This window comes from Hyperoodon ampullatus (assembly GCF_949752795.1).
Source record: "Hyperoodon ampullatus genome assembly, chromosome: 12".
Taxonomy (NCBI): Eukaryota; Metazoa; Chordata; class Mammalia; order Artiodactyla; family Ziphiidae; genus Hyperoodon; species Hyperoodon ampullatus.
The window spans coordinates 26261566-26268048 of NC_136925.1; the positions used below are offsets into that span (position 1 = coordinate 26261566).

General features: G+C 35.5%; 1 pseudogene across 1 annotated transcript; it reads left to right on the top strand.

The window, feature by feature from the left end:
* The first annotated feature begins 4614 nt into the window (after nucleotides 1–4614).
* LOC307061307 (small ribosomal subunit protein eS1-like) lies at nucleotides 4615–5446 on the top strand (annotated as a pseudogene). Its single transcript has one exon. The product of its transcript is annotated as a small ribosomal subunit protein eS1-like (transcript).
* The last annotated feature ends 1037 nt before the right edge of the window (nucleotides 5447–6483 follow it).

A 6483-nucleotide genomic window follows, 5' to 3' on the forward strand; every position in this document is an offset into this window, starting at 1 on the left:
GTGGTCACACCCTTGCAAAATATTTCATTAAAAAGACATATATTCTATTTTTGTGTTTACACATTACAACGGCACATTCCCCTTTGCACAACAACACTGCAATTGTAGAGTGTGCCATAAATTGGCTTTGTGGGTCTACACACATTGCTATGTCCCATAAGCATGCCATTAAGAACTAAGTATGGTCTACTTATTTCTCTGCCAAGACTTCTATATTTTCTCTTCCATTGACCAAAATTTCTCACTTTTTTATTTCTGTTAAACTTCTGTTCATGTGTATTGTTCACTTATCTTTCTTACTCCAGTTGTTTTTAAATCTGACAGGCTAAAATCCCATTACAGAATTGAAGTTAATATCTCAGAAAAGGGCATGACTTTAGAATTTATACTTTTATTAAAATAATATCTTATGCTTTAATGCATCTAAATATACATGCAGCTTATTCTTAAATAGAAATAAGTTTTAAAAGGGTGCATGCAATAACCAAGACTTTGAAATCCTCCCAATATTAAATGACAAAAAATTAACTTAATATCTTTATTCCTCCAAAAGCTTTTATGCAATGCCTTGCTGTTATTTACTTTCTTTATGAAACTTTATACTTTGGATATTTAATTATACAATTTCAATAGACTTAATTTTAAAAAGAGTCACTTTCCAATTATCTAAATCATGAGATTAAGGCTACGTTATGATTCTCAGATGAATGATTTAGAAAGAAAATTTATATTAACAACCTCAGAATTATCATTAGTCACCATTAAAAATATTTTTTTATTTCCATCTCTTACATGTTTTTCTTAACAATGATATTATTCTATATAATCAAAGATTAACATGTTTTTCCTACCATTAGAATGTACACCTAGGAGAGTGATACATGAGGCTCTTAAGCCTCAATGTTTAAAGAAGAATAAATGGATGAATAAATAACAAAGATAGGTAAGTGCATCTACTATCTATTAAGTGCTATATACTGTAACTAATACACTTACAGTAAAAGCTTTGCTCTTTGAAACAAACACATCCTTACAGATGGCCAATAGACACATGAAAAGATATTTAACATTGCTAATTATTAGAGAAATGCAAATCAAAACTACAATAAGGTACCACCTCACACCAGTCAGAATGGCCATTATAAAAAGTCTACAATCTGTATATCTTCTTTGGAGAAATGTCTATTTAGGTCTTCTGCCCATTTTTGGATTGGGTTGTTTGTTTTCCTGATATTGAGCTGCATGAGCTGCTTGTAAATTTTGGAGATTAATCCTTTGTCAGTTGCTTCATTTGCAAATATTTTCTCCCATTGTCAAAGGTGTCTATTCGTCTTGTTTATGGTTTCCTTTGCTGTGCAAAAGCTTTTAAGTTTCATTAGGTCCCATTTGTTGATTTTTATTTCCATTTCTCTAGCACATGTGTCAAAAAGCATTTTGCTGTGATTTATGTCATAGACTGTTCTGCCTATGTTTTCCTCTAAGAGTTTTATAGCGTCTGGCCTTACATTTAGGTCTTTAATCCATTTTGAGTTTATTTTTGAGTATTGTGTTAGGGAGTGTTCTAATTTCATTCTTTTACATGTAGCTGCCCAGTTTTCTCAGCATCACTTATTGAAGAGGCTGTCTTTTCTCCATTTTATATTCTTGCCTCCTTTATCAAAAACAAGGTGACCATATGTGTGTGGGTTTATCTCTGGGCTTTCTATCTTGCATCTTGCTCCATTGATCTATATTTCTGCTTTTCTGCCAGTACCATACTGTCTTGATTTGTAGCATAGTCTGAAGTCAGGGAGCCTGATTCCTCCAGCTCCATTATTCTTTCTCAAGATTGCTTTGGCTATTTGGGGTCTTTCTTGTTTCCATACAAATCGTGAAATTTTTTGTTCTAGTTCTGTGAAAAATGCCTTTGGTAGTTTGATAGGGATTACACTGAATCTGTAGACTGCTTTGGATAGCATAGTCATTTTCACAATGTTGATTCTTCCAATCCAAGAACATGGTATATCTCTGCATCTGTTTGTAGCATCTTTAGTTCCTTTCATCAGTGTCTTATATTTTTCTGCATACAGGTCTTTTGTCTCCTTAGGTAGGTTTATTCCTAGGTATTTTATTCTTTTTGTTGCAATGGTAAATGGGAGTGTTTCCTTAAATTCTCTTTCAGATTTTTCACTATTAGTGTATAGGAATGCAAGAGATTTCTGTGCATTAATTTTGTATCCTGCTACATTACCAAATTCATTGATTAGCTCTAGTAGTTTTCTGGTAGCATCTTTAGGATTCTTTATGTATAGTATCATGTCATCTGCAAACAGTGACAGCTTTACTTCTTTTCCAATTTGGATTCCTTTTATTTCTTTTTCTTCTCTGATTGTTGTGGATAAAACTTCCAAAAGTATGTTGAATAATACTGGTGAGAGTGGACAACCTTGTCTTGTTCCTGATCTTAGAGGAAATGGTTTCAGTTTTTCACCAGTGAGAACGATGTTGGCTGTGGGTTTGTCATATATGGCCTTTATTATGTTGAGGCAAGTTCCCTCTATGGCTACTTTCTGGAGGGTTTTTATCATAAATGTGTGTTGAATTTTTTCAAAAGCTTTTCCTGCATCTATTGAGGTGATCATATGGTTTTTCTCCTTCAATTTGTTAATATGGTTTATCCAACAAACACATGAAAGGATGCTCAACATCACTAATCATTAGAGAAATGCAAATCAAAATGACAATGAGATATCACCTCACACCAGTCAGCATGGCCATCATCAAAAAATCTACAAAAAGTAAATGCTGGAGGGGGTGTGGAGAAAAGGGAACCCTCTTGCCCTGTTGGTGGGAATGTAAATTGATATAGCCCACTATGGAGAACAGTATGGAGTTTCCCTTAAAAACTAAAAATAGAACTACCATATGACCCAGCAATCTCACTACTGGGCATATACCCTGAGAAGACCATAATTCAAAAAAAGGCATGTACCACAATGTTCATTTCAGCTCTATTTACCATAGCCAGGACATGGAAGCAACCTAAGTGTCCATTGACAGATGAATGGATAAAGAAGATCTGGTGCATATATACAATGGAATAGTACTCAGCCATAAAAAGAAACAAAATTGAGTTATTTGTAATGAGGTGGATGGACCTAGAGTCTGTCATACAGAAGTAAGTCAGAAACAGAAAAACAAATGCCGTACGCTAACACATATATATGGGATCTAAAAAAAAAAAAAGGTACTGATGAACCTAGGGGCAGGACAAGAATAAAGATGTAGACATAGGGCTTCCCTGGTGGCGCAGTGGTTGAGAGTCTGCCTGCCAATGCATGAGACACGGGTTCGTGCCCCGGTCTGTGAAGATCCCACATGCCTCAGAGCGGCTGGGCCCGTGAGCCATGGCCGCTGAGCCTGCGCATCCGGAGCCTGTGCTCCGCAGCGGGAGAGGCCACAACAGGGAGAGGCCCACGTACCGCAAAAAAAAAAAAAAAAAAAAAAGATGTAGACATAGAGAATGGAGTTGAGGACACAGGGAGGGAGAAGGATAAGCTGGATGAAGTGAGAGAGTGGCACGGACATATATACACTACTAAATGTAAAACAGATAGCTAGTGGGAAGCAGCCACGTAGCACAGCGAGATCAGCTCGGTGTTTTGTGTCCACCTAGAGGGGTGGGACAGGGAGGGTGGGAGGGAGATGCAGGAGGGAGGAGATATGGGGATATACGTATATGTAAAGCCAATTCACTTTGTTATAAAGCAGAAACTAACACACCATTGTAAAGCAATTTTACTCCAATAAAGATGTTAAAAAAAAAAAGTCTACAAATAATAAATGCTGGAGAGGGTGTGGAGTAAAAGGAACCTTCCTACAGTTTGGTCAGAATGTAAATTTGTGAACCCACTATGGAAAACAATATGTAGATTCCTCCAAAAACTAAAAATAAAGCTACCATATGATCCTGCAATCCCACTCCTGGGCATATATCTGGACAAAACTCTAATTCAAAAGATACATTCACCCCAGTGTTCATAGCAGCACCATTTACAGTAGCCAAGACATGGAAGCAATCCAAGTGTCCATCAACAGATGAATGGATAAATAAGATGTGATATCTACATATATATTATATATATATAATGGAATATTATTCAGCCATAGAAAAGAATGAAATAATGCCACTTGCAGCAACATGGATGGACCTAGAGATTATCATATTAAGTTAAGTAAATCAGACAAAGACAAATATTATATGATATCCCTTATATGTGGAATCTAAAATATAATAGAAAAATTTATTTACAAAACAGAAACAGACTCACAGATATAGAAAACAAACTTATGGTTATCAAAGGGGAGAGTGGGGGAGGGATAAATTAGGAGTATGGGATCACCAGATACCCATCATTATAATAAAATAAATAGACAACAAGGATTTTATGTATAGCACAGGGAACTATACTCAATACTTTGTAATAACATATAAGGGGAAAGAATCCGGAAAAGAACAGGTAGATAGGTAATCTATCTATATCTATATATATCTGAATCGGTTTGCTGTATACCTGAAACTAATACAATATTGTAAATCAACTATATGTTAATTTAAAAAAAAAGAATAGCACCATGGCGGTTGGAAAGAACAAGCGCCTTACGAAAGGCGGTAAAAAGGGAGCCAAGAAGAAAGTGGTTGACCCATTTTCTAAGAAAGATTGGTATGATGTGAAAGCACCAGCTATGTTCAATATAAGAAATATTGGGAAACACTAGTCACGAGAACTCAAAGAACCAAAATCGCATCTGATGGCCTCAAGGGTCGTGTGTTTGAAATGAGCCTTGCTGATCTGCAGAATGATGAAGTTGCATTTAGAAAATTCAGGCTTATTACTGAGGACGTTCAGGGCAAAAACTGCCTGACTAATTTCCATGGCATGGATCTTACCCGTGACAAAATGTGCTCCATGGTCAAAAAATGGCAGACCATGATTGAAGCTCACGTTGATGTCAAGACTACCGATGGTTATTTGCTTCGTCTCTTCTGTGTGGATTTTACTAAAAAACGCAGCAATCAGATTCGGAAGACCTCTTATGCCCAGCACCAGCAGGTCCGCCAGATCCACAAGAAGATGATGGAAATCATTACCCGAGAGGTGCAGACAAATGACTTGAAAGAGGTGGTCAATAAATTGATTCCAGACAGCATTGGAAAAGACATAGAAAAGGCCTGCCAGTCTATTTATCCACTCCATGATGTCTTTGTTAGAAAAGTAAAAATGCTGAAGAAGCCCAAGTTTGAATTGGGAAAACTCATGGAGTTACATGGTGAAGGTAGTAGTTCTGGAAAAGCTACTGGGGACGAGACAGGTGCTAAAGTTGAATGAGCTGATGGATATGAGCCACCAGTCCACGAATCTGTTTAAAAATCAGACTTTTAATGGTGACAAATAAAAGACCTCATTTGTGATACTTAAAAAAAAAAAAAAGAATAAACAAGTCTTCCCTCCCCCTGATGCTAAGGGCAGCTTGTATAACTAGGTGGTAAGTAAAGGTATCTTCCTCCTTTCATCCATGCCTACTGACATTTTGTGCTATGAGATGATGTCTTAAATGTCCAAGATTTCTTCCTCTCTGAACTGTATACATTTTGCCTCTCTTCTATTTTTATGTTTCATGTATTCCCACCATATTTTCCTTGATATATAACCTCTTCTACCTTTATACTGTGATGGTTAGGTTGCTTAGACTGAAGCAAATCTATACATGTCAACATGTGCTTGGAGATAATGGACAGGATGGATAGAATCTGGGAAAGTTGACTCAACATCTGCATTAGCTCACCCCATGATCATTCTTCAGTTTTTTTGTTTTTGTATCATTACACTTTGCTTCATGAAGGCGAAGAACTGGTTTAATCATGAAGGGTCCACAAACTTTATTGGAAAAAGTATCTCTTTGGTAGAATTCCGTGGGAATGTCCTGCTGCCCAATGGAGAGTCCCTTTGCTTTCAAAACTTTGTTAGAACCAAATTGTAAAATTATTGCTAATAAATATTTCCCACCTGTAGTAAATACCCTCAATTATAATAAAAATTAAATAAATTTCTTTTTCTACAATAAAAAATTTTCTGAAAGTAATAGAAAATAATAAAATTAAGGTAAATGTTATAACTATAATTTTTAACTTAGATACAATTTTATAATTTTTTGTAAATATTCAATTTTCAAAACATTACAGGTGCAAGTGAGGTTTATCTGTTTTATAGCTCTCATCGTTGAGAGGCAGTAATGTATTTATTGAATTTATATTAATATTGCATGAAATTAACAATCTGTCATGAGTATTCATTTTTGTGCATATTTACATATGAGTAAAAACATATTGGCACATAATTTATACACAACTAGGTATCTTTACTGTCAAGCTTACCTAAATTAAGATAAAAAAAAAAAATCCTTTTAGTTCACAAAGTTCAAATCCATTTGGTGGATTTGAAG